Raw genomic sequence first — 15,608 nt, forward strand, 5'->3', positions numbered from 1 at the left:
ATCCTCGTGTGTTTACAACTTCCCAATAGCTGAGATCTAGCCTCTCCATACACACCCCCCTACATCACTGTCAGAGTTAGAACCACGACAGTTGGCGCCCACCGTGGGGCAGGAATCTTAGCGCCTGATTGGAGAAGTTGCGATTTTTCCGATCCCTTTGATCATGGTTTCGTGCGGAGTTTTGGTGGAGGGCCGCGAGATCCACCTCGGCGCGCTCACGTTCATCGCCGACGACTCCGTCTGGCTTCAGGAGGCACCACTTGACATCGACGCGCTCCCCGTCCGCGGTGCGACGCACTTCCGCGCATGCGTTCGTGGCGTCCTCCTGCGGCAGTCGTCGACCCAGTATCGGTCGGCCCCCGTGTCGTCTCCCCGCTCTGTCTCCCACCGGCGCAAGCGCTCCGGTCGGTCGAGACTTCAGAGGTGGGTGAGGCATGCCGTGGCTCGCCAGTCGGCCGCCCCACAAGTCGCGGCAATCGAGCCCGACGAATCCCTCTGCGGCCTGTTCGACCTGTCGACTGGCTCCGCGGAGACCGCATCCGAGTGCGACAGCAGTGACCCAGCGGCTGAGGTTCTGGCGGTCGATGGAACGCACAGTCCTCCCGGTTTCCCTCGCGCTGGTGGAGGCGCGGGTGGGGGCGACCCGTCGCATCCCCACGATGAGTATCTCCCCGAACCTCTCACGTCATTACAGCGAGAGGAGCTTCGCCGCCGGAACATGGACGCACTCCACACTCCTATCGTCGGAGAGACCCCCGAGGCCCGGGCCTTGGAGGACGTGCGCTTGGCTAACTTGGCCGAGCGCACTCGACTGGAGAATCTCCAGGGAGCACTCGACGAGCAAGCGCGTCAGCGGGCTCCCGAGTCTAGTCGACGTCAGCTCTTCCCGCCGACGCAGGTATACCGAAACCCAGTTCAGAATTTGGCCGCCGCGGCCCGTATAGCAGAATCGATTCAGCCCTCCCAGTCGGAGGCTGGCAGGGGCTTGTTGCAGATCAGAGCATTGCTCCGGGCGGCGGGAAACTAGAATTCCGCTGTTTCTCAGTCGCGGAATAAGATCCACAGTTGATCCGTTGCAACAGATACAGTCCAGTCAGCTCACAGCCCGAGATCGCCCCCGAGGCGTGAGGGACGTGGTGACCGGCATGATCAGTACAGAAGGAATGAGCAGTATGATCACCAATCCGATCGCGATGATCGACGTCGAGTGCCAACCCCTCCCCCGAGGAGTGGGTCATATGCGCCTCGACATCGAGATGACAGGCGCCCTCATAGCGTTGGGCAGAGGATTCCAGTCGACCCCAGGGACCCAGGCTTTGACGCGAGATCTATCCTCGTTCAAGGTTTGGTTGACAGGAACAGAGCTCATCGGGAAGGCCATAACAGAGATGCGCCTGCCCGTAGCAGAGTACATGTTTCGGGGCCAGAGTGTTTCAGTCGAGCCATCAGAGCCGCAGTGATTCCTCCCAACTTCAGGTTGGCGACTGGAGTCAGCAAGTTCACCGGCAAGTCTAAGCCTGACACTTGGCTCGAAGACTACCGAGTGGCTGTCCAGATTGGTGGCGGCAATGATGAGGTGGCTATGAAGCATTTGCCTCTCCTGTTAGAGGGCTCGGCCAGGGCGTGGCTGAATCAGTTAGCACCCAGCAGCATCTACACTTGGGAGGATCTCTCTCGAGTGTTTGTCACGACCTTTGAAGGAACATGCAAGCGACCAGCAGGCCTTACAGAATTGCGGTCTTGCGTGCAGAAACCGACTAAAACTCTGAGGGATTACATCTAGAGGTGGATCACTTTGCATCACACAGTTGAGAACGTACCGGATCACCAAGCAGTTTGTGCCTTTAAAGAAGGCGTCAAGAACAGAGAGTTGAACCTGAAGTTCGGTCGGACCGGAGAAATGTCCCTGAATCGGATGATGGAAATTGCCACCAAATACGCTAACGGAGAAGATGAAGATCGACTCTGGATTGGCAAGCAGAAAGCAGTCGCCCAGGAAACCGGAGGCAATTCCAGTCGGAAGCAGAAGCGGAAGGCCGAGCCAGCCGCCCCTGGGAAGGCCGTGGCCGTAACCCAGGGAAATTTCAAGGGAAAACCCAAAGGCCCCTGGAAGCCCAAGAAAGTCAAGGATCAAGATGGAAATGGTGTCTTGGATCTGCCATGTCACATCCACACCAAGAAAGATGAAGAGGGTAATTTTATTTACCCAAAGCATACCACTCGACAGTGCCGGCTCCTGATCCAGCAGTTTCAGGGCAAACAGTCCAAAGATAAGGAAAAAGAGTCGGACAGAGTTGAGGACAAGGAAGATAGTGACGATGGATACCCCCAAATCAATTCCACCCTGATGATTTTTGCTGATGTCGAAAGCAAAAGTCGACTGAAAGTCATTAACCGTGAGGTGAACATGGTTGCTCCGGCAACACCCAGTTATCTGAAGTGGTCTCAGACTGCCATCACATTCGACCAGTCTGATCACCCTACGCACATTGCCACCCCTGGGAGGCAAGCTTTGGTGGTCGACCCAGTTGTCGAAGGCACTCGACTGACCAAAGTCCTGATGGATGGTGGCAGTGGCCTGAACATATTGTATGCTGAAACATTGAAAGGAATGGGCATTCCGATGTCCAGGCTCAGTACCAGTAACACGAGCTTCCACGGAGTCATTCCTGGGAAGAAAGCCGAATCACTCGGCCAGATCGCTCAGATGTGGTTTTCGGTGATTCAAAGAATTACCGCAAGGAAAAGTTGACATTCGAGGTTGTGGACTTCCAAAGTGCTTATCATGCCATTTTGGGCAGGCCAGCTTACGCACGCTTCATGGCTCGACCATGTTATGTGTATCTCAAGTTGAAGATGCCTGGTCCCAAAGGTGTGATCACTGTTACAGGCAATCGGAAGAAGGCGGAAGAGTGTTTTCAGAAAGGATCAAAGATTGCTGACGCTCAGATGGCAGTTGTTGAGCTGCAAGAGTACCAGAAGACTGCTGATCCGAGTGAATTGCTACGAGCCAAGAAGCCTGCTTCAGAATCTGCTTTTCAGTTGTCCGGTGAAACAAAGCCAGCCCACATTCACCCGACCGACCCCGATGCTGCCCCGACTCACATCTCAACGACGCTCGACTCCAAATAGGAAGAAGCGCTCATCCAGTTCCTCCGTGAGAACTGGGACATCTTCGCATGGAAGCCTTCTGACATGCCTGGAGTTCCCAGGGGGCTGGCTGAGCACCGTCTACGAGTCGACCCGAAGTTCAAGCCTGTGAAAGAACATCTTCGACGGTCTGCCGTCCAGAAGAGGAAAGCTATTGGCGAGGAGGTGGCTCGGCTCTTAGCAGCGGAGTTCATCCGAGAGATTTACCACTCCGAGTGGCTCGCCAATGTTGTCATGGTCCCCAAGAAGGACAAGTCACTTCGCATGTGCATTGACTTTAAACATATCAATCGGGCCTGCCCGAAAGATCATTTCCCTCTCCCCCGCATCGACCAGGTAGTCGACTCGACTGCGGGGTGTGAGCGTTTGTCTTTTCTAGATGCTTATTCAGGGTACCATCAGATCCGTCTGTATGGACCCGACGAGATCAAAACGGCTTTCATCACTCCATTCGGGTGCTTCTGTTACATCACCATGCCCTTCGGCCTCAAGAATGCTGGAGCCACGTTCATGAGGATGATTCAGAAGTGTTTGCTCACTCAGATCAGTCGGAACGTAGAAGCATACATGGATGATATTGTGGTTAAGTCACGGAAAGGTTCCGACCTACTGACTGACCTTGCCGAAACCTTTGCTAACCTCAGGAGATATGATATCAAGCTCAATCCATCAAAGTGCACATTCGGAGTTCCAGGTGGAAAGTTACTCGGTTTCCTCGTTTCCGAACGAGGAATCGACGCCAATCCCGAGAAAGTTGGCACCATACTCCGGATGAAGCGTCCTGTGCGTGTACACGATGTCCAGAAGCTTACAGGTTGCTTGGCCGCTCTAAGTCGATTCATTTCTCGTCTCGGTGAAAAGGCGTTGCCTCTTTACCGACTGATGAAGAAGTCTGACAAGTTCGAGTGGACTCCAGAAGCTGATGCAGCGTTCGCAGAGCTCAAAGCTCTGCTCTCCACCCAGCCGGTGCTTGCTGCCCCAATCAGTAAAGAGCCTCTGCTGCTTTACATTGCGGCCACGGGACAAGTTGTCGGTACAGTACTTACGGTCGAGCGGGAAGAAGAAGGAAAGGCCTTCAGAGTTCAGCGCCCAGTATATTACGTGTCTGAAGTTTTGACTCCTTCGAAGCAAAGATATCCCCATTACCAGAAGCTTGTATATGGGATTTACATGACCACGAAGAAGGTTGCACACTACTTCTCTGACCATTCCATTACAGTCATCAGCGACGCTCCGCTGTCAGAGATTTTGCACAACAGAGATGCAACTGGTCGAGTGGCGAAGTGGGCGATTGAACTCCTTCCCCTAGGTATCAAGTTTGAAGCAAAGAAGGCTATCAAGTCCCAAGCAATTGCAGATTTCGTCGCCGAGTGGATTGAACAGCAGCTTCCGACCCAAGTTCACTCGGAGCACTGGACCATGTTCTTCGATGGATCTAAGATGCTGAATGGTTCCGGTGCTGGGGTAGTATTGGTCTCCCCCCGAGGAGATAAGCTCAGATACGTTCTCCAGATTCACTTCGATTCCTCCAATAATGAAGCAGAATATGAAGCACTCTTGTATGGGTTGCGCATGGCCATTTCACTCGGCGTCCGGCGCCTCATGGTCTACAGCGACTCAGATTTGGTGGTTAATCAGGTGATGAAGGAGTGGGACGTCAGAAGCCCAGCTATGACTGGCTACTGCAATGCAGTAAGAAAGCTAGAAAAGAGATTCGAGGGGTTAGAGCTTCATCACATCCCCCGACTGAAAAATCAAGCAGCTGATGATCTGGCAAAGATAGGCTCCAAGAGAGAAGCCATTCCCAGCAATGTGTTTTTGGAGCACATCCGCTCGCCGTCAGTCCAGGAGGATCCTTTCACAGAAGAAGCCCCGCAACCGAAAAGTGCCACAGATCCGACTGAAGTAAAAATTCCTGCTGTGGTCGACCTAGTCATGGAGGTCTTGGCTATCACTCCCGACTGGACGATACCATACATCGCGTATATCTTGAGGAAAGAACTTCCAGAGGACGAAGAAGAGGCTCGACAGATCGTCCGTCGATCTAAAGCTTTCACAGTCATAAAAGGACAGTTGTATAGAGAAAGCGCGACTGGAATCGGTCAGAAGTGCATAACGCCAGAAGAAGGTCAGATGATCCATGATGATATCCACTCGGGGACCTGTGGTCACCATGCGTCCTCTCGGACCATTGTGGCCAAAGCATACCGAGCGGGTTTTTTCTGGCCCAGGGCAAACGAAATGGCGAAAGAGATAGTCGACAAGTGTGAAGGCTGCCAGTTCTACTCCAACATGTCGCACAAGCCGGCATCAGCTCTGAGGACCATTCCACTCGTCTGGCCCTTCGCTGTTTGGGGACTGGACATGGTTGGTCCACTGAGAACAGGCAGGAGCGGATTCACACATGTGCTTGTGGCAGTCGACAAGTTTACCAAATGGATTGAAGCCAAGCCTATCAAAAATCTTGATGCTAGCACTGCTATCAGTTTCGTCAGAGAATTGATATTCAGGTATGGGGTCCCGCATAGCATCATCTCTAACAATGGGTCAAACTTCGATTCAGACAAGTTCAGAGCTTTTTGCGCCTCTCAAGGCACACGAGTCAACTACGCGTCGGTCGCGCATCCCTAGTCGAACGGACAAGCTGAAAGAGCAAATGGTCTAATTCTCAAAGGACTGAAGCCTCGACTAATGCGTGATCTCAAGCACACAGCAGGCGCTTGGGTCGACGAGCTTCTGTCAGTTTTGTGGGGACTGAGGACCACCCCGAACCGGTCGACTGGAAGAACACCATTCTTTCTAGTTTACGGAGCCGAAGCCGTCCTGCTGAGCGATCTACTTCACAACGCCCCCAGAGTCGAGCTTTATAACGAAGACGAAGCAGAGCAAGCCCGGCAAGACGCAGTCGGCCTCATAGAGGAGGAGAGGGAAATGGACATGATCAGATCGACCATCTATCAGCAAGACTTGCGTCGATTCCATGCCAGAAATGTGAAGAGCCGAGCCTTCCAAGAAGGAGATTTGGTCCTCCGAGTGGATCAGCAGAAACCACACAAACTTGCTCCTACTTGGGAAGGCCCCTTCATCGTCACCAGAGTCCTCCACAATGGAGCATATCACCTCTACAATGTTGATCGCCAGATCGAGCCACGAGCTTGGAATGCGGAACTGCTCCGCCCCTATTACACTTGAGTTCTCCCTCGGACAAGATGTAATAAGGAAAAAATTTCTGCAGTACATTTTTATCAAAGACAAGAGTGTTCCAATAATTGCTGTCACTTTTGTTTGCATACGAAATCCCCCAGTGGGTGACTTAGCTGCGAATCCGTTTCGCCTAAGTTTGAAAAAATCCTACCGAGTGGAGAGCAATCCTCCCACTCGGGGGCTTAGCTGCAGTCCAGTACTCGCCTAAGTTCTCCCACTTAGAGACTTAGCTGCAATCAGGCACTCGCCTAAGTTTGAAAAAATCCTACCAAGTGGAGAGCAATCCTCCCACTCGGGGGCTTAGCTGCAGTCCAGTGCTCGCCTAAGTTCTCCCACCTAGAGACTTAGCTGCAGTCAGGCACTCGCCTAAGTTTGAAAAAATCCTACCGAGTGAGAGCAAACCTCCCACTCGGGGGCTTAGCTGCAGCCCAGTGCTCGCCTAAGTTTGAAAAATCCTACCGAGTGAGAGCAAACCTCTCACTTGGGGGCTTAGCTGCAGCCCAGTGCTCGCCTAAGTTTGAAAAATCCTACCGAGTGAGAGCAAACCTCCCACTCGGAGGCTTAGCTGCAGCCCAGCGCTCGCCTAAGTTTGAAAAAATCCTACCGAGTGAGAGCAAACCTTCCACTCGGGGGCTTAGCTGCAGCCCAGTGCTCGACTAAGTTTGAAAAATCCTACCGAGTGAGAGCAAACCTCCCACTCGGAGGCTTAGCTGCAGCCCAGCGCTCTCCTAAGTTTGAAAAAATCCTACCGAGTGAGAGCAATCCTCCCACTCGGGGGCTTAGCTGCAGTCCAGTACTCGCCTAAGTTCTCCCACTCGGGGGCTTAGCTGCAGTCCAGCACTCGCCTAAGTTTGAAAAAATCCTACCGAGCGGAGAGCAATCCTCCCACTCGGGGGCTTAGCTGCAGTCCAGTACTCGCCTAAGTTCTCCCACTTAGAGACTTAGCTGCAGTCAGGCACTCGCCTAAGTTTGAAAAAATCCTACTGAGTGGAGAGCAATCCTCCCACTCGGGGGCTTAGCTGCAGTCCAGCACTCGCCTAAGTTTGAAAAAATCCTACCGAGTGGAGAGCAATCCTCCCACTCGGGGGCTTAGCTGCAGTCCAGCACTCGCCTAAGTTTGAAAAAATCCTACCGAGTGGAGAGCAATCCTCCCACTCGGGGGCTTAGCTGCAGTCCAGCACTCGCCTAAGTTTGAAAAAATCCTACCGAGTGGAGAGCAATCCTCCCACTCGGGGGCTTAGCTGCAGTCCAGCACTCGCCTAAGTTTGAAAAAATCCTACCGAGTGGAGAGCAATCCTCCCACTCGGGGGCTTAGCTGCAGTCCAGTACTCGCCTAAGTTCTCCCACCTAGAGACTTAGCTGCAGTCAGGCACTCGCCTAAGTTTGAAAAAATCATACCGAGTGAGAGCAAACCTCCCACTCGGGGGCTTAGCTGCAGCCCAGTGCTCGCCTAAGTTTGAAAAATCCTACCGAGTGGAGAGAAAACCTCCCACTCGGAGGCTTAGCTGCAGCCCCCCGCTCGCCTAAGTGTTTAGAAATCCTACCGAGTGAGAGAAAACCTCCCACTCGGAGGCTTAGCTGCAGCCCAGCGCTCGCCTAAGTGTTTAAAAATCCTACCGAGTGGGAGCAAACCTCCCACTCGGGGGCTTAGCTGCAGCCCAGCGCTCGCCTAAGTGTTTAAAAACCCTATCGAGTGAGAGCAAACCTCCCACTCGAGGACTTAGCTGCGGCCCAGTACTCGCCTAAGTACAGGACACAACCCAATCTGCAAGGACGACGAGGCGCAAGTCGACTGCTACCTTCTCCTTCGGAGCTGCACCGCAAATACAAGGTTATTCCGAGTGAAGATCGAATTCCACTCGACGGATCAAACCATGAAGATATTCAAAGAGAAATCAAGTTCAGATAAAGCCTAAAAGGTCCCAGACCTCAGATCAAAGTACTCGAGCCCTCGGCTCGGCGGAGTTTAACGGTTACAAATCCACTCGGCATTCCGAGGCAAATTTAAAGTGAAGCATAAAAGTTTTTCATTCCTCAGGAGGAGGACTAGAAGGGGCGACGAACTCGTCCAAGTCGATCCCATCTGCAATGCGAGTGGCGGCAGCAATGAAAGTCTCCATGAAGTCTTGAAAGTTGTGCTTCCTGGTATTGGCAACTTGGATGGCGGCTAGCTTTTCTTCTCGCGCTTCCTTGCAATGGACGCGGACCAGAGACAGAGCGACATCAGCACCACATCTAGCAGAAGATTTCTTCCATTTCGCCACTCGACCTGGGACTTCATTAAGTCGAGCCATCAGGGACTCGAGGCGTTCTGAAGCGTCGTCCCAGGCCAGAGTGATGTGTCGATCCGCGACATCGCAACCTTCAGTCGAGCAAGATAGTCAACCACGCTGGCAATACGAGACTCCAGACGGAGCACGTTCATTGCAGCCTCGTCCTTCACAAGGGAGTTAGCAGGGTCCAAGCCTGGCTCCACTCGACTGGTCTCCTCTTCAAAGTTCTGACAGAATTCTGCAAACACGATTCAAGAATAAGACGGTGACCCTACATAGACTTGGTAACCGCAAGACAGTCGGGGCAGAGTAATTACCTTCGAGCACGACGAACAGCTTCTTGGCGAGTCCACCGAGATAAGCCTCCAGATCGTTCCTCTTCCCCGCCAGCTCACCTGCCTTGTCGTGCAGAGCCACGTTGTCGTTCTTCAGTCGGCTGACCTCTTGATTGGCTACCTCGAGAGCAGCTTTCAGTCTGGAGTTCTCCTGCTCAAGAGCTCCGACCGAGGCTATTTTCTCTTCAGCAAGCCTCGTTTTGTCCAAGACCTCCTTCTGTGCCTCTGCAAGATCTTGATCCTTCTTCTTCAGAGCTTCCTCCAGTTTATCTGCGGCGCATCGAGTGAAATCAACATCAAGAATGGACAAGAAAGAAAAGCCACTCGTCTAGAATGGAGAACCTCACCAGCCATACCTTTTGCTTCTTCTTGCGCCTTCTTCAAATTCTCCTGAGAAAGCTTCAAGTTAAGGTTGAGCTGGATCTGCTGATTCTCCAACTCAGTATAGCGAGCTACAAGTTCGCAGGATTTCTGTAAAAAGAAAAATCAGTCGACAAACGTCCAAAATAAGTTGCTTCCGAGTAACTAAGAGACAATGATGACATTTCTAAGACTACAGCCGAATCAAGAACATTCGACAGTAGTCTCGGGGACTACACCCAGTGGGTGCACTCAGCATGCCCCCACTGTAAAAAAAAACAAACAAAAAGTCGACTGCCCGCAGTCGACCGGATACAGTCCCATTCGACATGGCTTGACCAAACCGAGTGAAGAAATACAGCTACAACAACACAATATAAAGACTACAGTCGACTGCCAGCAGTCCACCGTAGTCTCGGGGACTACACCCAGTGGGTGCACTTAGTGTGCCCCCACTCGTCCAAGAATTGGCAGACACACCCAGTGGGCGTACAGATACAAAGATCTTCGGAAAAGAGATTCTTCAAACAGCATATCATAACAGACCAAGTGTTGAGTCGACTGACCTGGACGTTGCTCTGAAGAGCCGAGCTTGCGTCATAAGCTGCTTGGCTGGCCTCCCGAGCCACCTTCACTTACTCCATCATGATCCCCGCCTGGCGTATAGCCTCTTTTGCGGCAGCCGCTTGGTCCTCAGGGACAGGGTACGCGTCAAAAAGCGAAGGCGGATCCGCAGTCGACGTCGAAGGCCGCACACTTGTCAGAGGAATGGCGAAAGTCACAGAAGCCCGAGCGGTGTCACCACCATCCCGAGCTACGGCCTCAGACGCCGGAGCAGATTGGGGGGTCTTGTCAGTCGACGCCCTCTTGTTCCTCCTCACTCTCAGCGGTTCGTTGTCGTCATCATCCGGGAGGTCGATAACATGAGGAGGGGCTACAAGGGAAACATTCAATCGACCAGAGTTGCAATAAATGTCGACTCAAAGCGGAACGTCAGTAATCGTACCAGGGTTGGAGGTAACAGCATCCTCTATCTCTTGGTCGTCGTCCTTGGCGGAGATCTCAGAAGTAGCAGCACTGCAAGTCTCGAAAGTCAGTCAGTTGGCTCAATGAATCGACCAAGGATCTGTCCACGATCGACAAAGGAAAACAAGTTTTATTATTACCCAGAAATGGTGGGGACGGCCATCTTCATCTTGGGCAGAGCCTTGGGCGGCTTGGACGGCGTCGCGCGTGGGTGCTTGGGAGCCTTTCCAGTCGGCGTAGGAGAAGAGGTCCGAGGGCGTTTCGACGACTGCCCAACAGGAGCAGTCGCCCTACCACGCTCCCGCGCTGGGTCGTGTGTGAGCTTGGATCGCCCCTCCGGGCGGGGGGGTTCAACCTCCTCCTCCTCCTCTTCGCTGGAGTCGACGTCGTCGCCTCCCTCTCCTTCACTGTCGGACTCCCACTCGCCTTGATCGTCTCCGCTCTCACCTCCGCTCACCTCCCCTTCCTCAGTTGGCCCCTGTGCCCCGTTGGGCGTCGAGTACATCTCGGTAGTCGCCTGGGAAACAACAGACAAGACGAAAGTCAATCGACCTACTCAAAGAAGACCAATGAAGAAAACAATATCTCAGTCAGGAGCATAAAGACATACCTGGTCCACGTCATACGAGTTGTTGAGTGGAATTACCCTCCTGGCTCCTCGGGGGTTGTCTTTGTTCCCCGTGATGCTCGACAGCCACCCCTCCAGCATCTCGTCAGTAACCTCCTCCGGGTGGACCCGAGTGGTGTCGTCGAGACCCGAGTACAGCCACATCGGGTGGTCACGAGCCTGGAGCGGTTGGATGCGCCTCCGGAGGAAGACCTCCAGCAAGTCCATACCAGTCACGCCCTCACGGACAAGCTCAACCACTCGACCAGCCAGTACTTTGACTTGGGCCTTTTCCTCCGGCGTCACTTTCAGAGAAGCAGGTTTTTCAGCTCGGTCGAGAGAGAAAGGGGGAGGTCCGGTCGACTGTCCTAGGGTCGCCTGGTCTTGACAGTAAAACCAGGTCGCCTGCCAACCGCGGACCGACTCCGGGAAAATGATAGATGGAAAACAACTCTTTCCCCTCGTCTGGATCGCCAGGCCCCCGCACAGCTGAATCACCTGCGTCCTTTCGTCACTCGACTTGGCCTTCTTGATCGATTGAGAACGGCAGGTAAAGATGTGCTTGAAGAGTCCCCAATGGGGGCGGCAACCCAAGAAACCCTCACACATGGAAATGAAAGCAGCAAGATATACGATGGAGTTGGGAGTGAAGTGGTGGAGCTGCGCTCTGAAGAAGTTCAGAAAGCTCCGGAAAAAAGGATGGGGCGGCAGAGAAAACCCTCGGTCGATATGGGTGGCTAGGAGCACACACTCACCGTCGCGAGGCTGAGGTTCGATCTCTCTCCCCGGGAGACGCGCAGCTTCGTGGGGAATGACTCCCCCCTCGACCATGTCGTCGAGGTCTTCTTGCCGGATCACCGACGGCATCCAGTCGCCCTGGATCCAGCCGCGGGGCAGAGCAGACCTTGAGGAAGATCCGCCCCGAGCAGATCTCTCCCCTTTCCCCTGCGCCGCCGCCTTCTTCGCGCGCTCCAGAGCGGATGTCTTGTCCTTCGCCATCGTCGCCAGCAAATCTCGCACGGGTCTGCGGCGCTAGGGTGAGAGCGGAGGTGGCGGAGGAGCTTGCGAAGGGAGAGAGGAAGAAGATAGCACACTGTTTGGAAACCCCGAGCCGGCTACTTATAAGAGGCCGCTCCCGAGTGGCTGACTGGTAGGCCCAGGCAATCCAGTCAAATCCCGCAGCGGACGCGCGCGTAGTACGTGGTGAAAAAGGTGGCGCGGAAATCGAGGAGCTTCTGCTTTATCGCTTCCGATTACTGCGGCCGCTCCCGTCCTGCGCGCTTCCCGAAATCCGAATCCCACGACATCCGCGGGCTGCAAAACAACTTGTCAAAACAGAAGACCCTGCTCGCGCCGACACTCGGTATGTCACAAGTAAAGAAATTCACTCGACGAAAGGCCTGGAATGGATCAAGGCGACTGGGAGAGGTTGATGACGTCATCCGTGACGACTGACCCAAAACGAGGCACTCATGTAGCCCAAAGAACCAGTCGGAAGGATCTCCAACTCTTTCCCCACTCAAACCTCGATCCATTCGGGGGCTAACGATGAAACTATGTACCTAGGGTAGGGGCACGGACCTGTCCAAAGAGCCCTACCCAAGGACATTCCTAGAAGAAGTCACCTTTCAATCGACTTGAAGGTATCCCACTCGACGGGTTCAAGACACTCGACCAAGAAGCTATCACTCGACCATGAAGCCAGCCACTCGACTGCCAGGAGACCTAAAGTCACTCCGCAGGCAAACGGTCGGCTATTAAGTACTCTTTATGGTCATTATAGCACTTTATTAGGGGCGTTACCAGTAACGCCCAACCTTAAATGTACCTTAAACCCTGCATCACTGAGGGCGGGAGAGGGCCGGCGGACTCTATACAAGCCACCCCCCTCCTCAGTATGAAGGGTTCGCACCCCTGTTATTCATACACACATAATCCAGTCGACCGCCTCCGGGCACCGAGACGTAGGGCTGTTACTTCCTCCGAGAAGGGCCTGAACTCGTAATCCTCGTGTGTTTACAACTTCCCGATAGCTGAGATCTAGCCTCTCCATACACACACCCCTACATCACTGTCAGAGTTAGAACCACGACACGCGCTACTGATAAACTTGTTTCAGCAGCGAGTTTCTACGGCCCGCGCTGCTGCTACTTACCAGCAGCGCCTAATTTTAAAGCGCGCTGCTGGTACGATTCTGTGTATAGGATTTTCCCTAGTAGTGTCCTCGTGCCATGGACACCATCCTCGCGGGGCTCTCCGCCCCAGCTGGCCTCTAGACGCCCCCAGTCTACTGCATTGGGCCGCTAGTCAAGTCAGAGGAGGTGGGCGTGAAGCGTGGAGACGAGTGCCTTGCATGGTTGGACACGCAACCCAGGGCCAGTGTGGTGTTCCTCTGCTTTGGCAGCCTCGGCCGGTTCAGCGCCAAACAAACCAGGGAAGTGGCAACCGGGCTGGAGGCTAGTGGACAAAGGTTCCTCTGGGTCGTGCGGAGCCCGCCAAGCGATGACACGACTACAGAGCCGGACTTGGATGTGCTGCTTCCGAAGGGTTTCCTGGACCGGACAAAGGGCAGGGGCCTCATTGTGAAGTCATGGGCACCAATAGCGCACCAGACCCCCGCGTCGCCTCCCTGGCGGCTCGGGGGAGACAACCCTAGCCGTCGCAGCTCTCTTCCTCTCCTCCTCTCGTCCCGCCGCCGCCGGAGGGCTCATCCCAGCGAAGCTCGGGCTGACCCAAGGAAGGTGGCGGCAGGGCAGCTTTGGGCGCGGGGCACGGGCGCGAGGTGCCGTGCTGCAGCGAGATGTCATCCAGATCTACGCGGCGACACGACGGAGGCATGGAGCTGCGGGCGGCGGTGCCGCGGCAGGGCTCCGCGCCAGGAAGCTGGGGCGGCGGCCCCAGGGGCTCTCGACGGTGGCGCCACCGCTACGGCTGCGGGGGCAGCGTGGTGGCCGCCCGTGATGCCTGCTCGCGACGGTTCGGGGCGTCCCCTGCTCAGATCTGGTCCGGCGAGGGTGGTGGTGGCCCGGGCGCTCGCCAGCGGCCCTGCTTCTCTCCTCCAGCGTGATGCTGGGATGTCGTCGGTGCGGCGGGCGTGGTGGATCTGGAGGTGGTCCAGATCGATGGCTGGCGGTGTTGCTGGGGGCGCGGGCGGCGGGCGGCCTCTGGCCTGGAGCGGCCAGATCCGGAATTTGGCGGCCGGAGGCCCGGAGGTGGGTCGGCCGGCGACTGTCTGCAGTCGGGTTGCTTGGTGGCTCCTGTAGGGATGGTGGTCCGCGGTGGCATGGTCGGGGCACGGCCTTCGGGTTGCTCTGGCTTGCGTGCCGGCGGCGCTTCGGCTGGTTCTTGGGCGGTGTAGCAGGTGGCGTCTGTTGCTCCGGTTTGGTGGTGGTGTGTTGGAGACGCCGTCTCCGGCATAGGTGCTCGGCTCCCTGACAAAAGTCATGCTCGACTTCGGTCTGGGCTGGTGGCGAATGATGCCTTCGGGTGTGATTTTGCCTTGTTGGAGGCGCCATCAAGGGGATCCGACACCTCTCCCTGCTTCGAGTACTTGTCTCCCGGTGAAAACCGTGTGTAATGGTGGCGCCATTGGCGTCATTACTTTGTTGAAAGCATTGCCTTGGAGCCAAGTTGGATGCTCGGAGCACTTGATAGTGGTGGCGCGGTGGATCTGAAGTGGGCAGCGGTTTGGTGTGCTTGGTGCCATTGGTGGTGCATCCGTCTGGGCTGGTCGTTGGTCGGCAGGAATGCGGCAGGAGCTCCCCTCGGTGACATGTCCGTCGGGGGCGATGGTGGTGGGCACTTGGTGCGCACACGACATGCTTGCGGCGCCAGGCGAGTCAGGTTGGGTGCCCTCTCGGGGTCGGAGAGGCACTTGTTCGCTCCTCTTTCGTCGGACATGTCGTTTCTCTCTGGCGACGGTGATGTCGTCTTACATGCTCGTAGCTGTCTCCTGTATGTCCTGTTGTGCCCGAGCCTAGGTGTGGTGTACTCTTTGTAAAGGTTTTAGCTCAGTTTCCCTTAATTAACCGAGCATCGGTTTCTTTACCGCTTCTTCTAATCAATCGAAATACGCAGCTCTCCTGCGTCTATTTCAAAAAAAAGTCATGGGCACCACAAGGTGACGTTCTAGCACATCATGCTGTGGGAAGTTTTGTGACACACTGCGGGTGGAACTCGGTGCTCAAGTCTACTATGGCAGGTGTGCCTATGCTGGCCTGGCCATTGTACGCGGAGCAAAAGATGAATGCGGTGTTCCTCGAGAAAGAGATGGAGTTGGCTGTTGTGATGGAAGGATAAGACAAGGAGGTGGTGGAGGCAAAGGAGATTGCCAAAAAGGTCAGGTGGATGATAGATTCGGAGGGCGGGAGGGTGCTCCGAGAGCGGACTCTAGCGGTGATGCCGCAGGTGAATGAGGCTCTACTCGAGGGTGGAGAATCAGAGGCGACCATGACGGGCTTTGTGGATGCGTGGATTAAAGCTTGACATGTGCACCGTCATTTATAAATGATCATGGAAATAAGTAGTGAGCATTGAGTCTTAAAAGTGTGATTTTTGTTCCTTCCTCTCTGTAACATGTACTATCAACACACAATAGAGAAATTTCTATACATGCCATCCAAACTTTACTGTGTACTTATATGACGTCTCGAA

The sequence above is a fragment of the Triticum urartu genome, chromosome 3, assembly GCF_003073215.2.
Source record: "Triticum urartu cultivar G1812 chromosome 3, Tu2.1, whole genome shotgun sequence".
NCBI classification, from domain to species: Eukaryota; Viridiplantae; Streptophyta; class Magnoliopsida; order Poales; family Poaceae; genus Triticum; species Triticum urartu.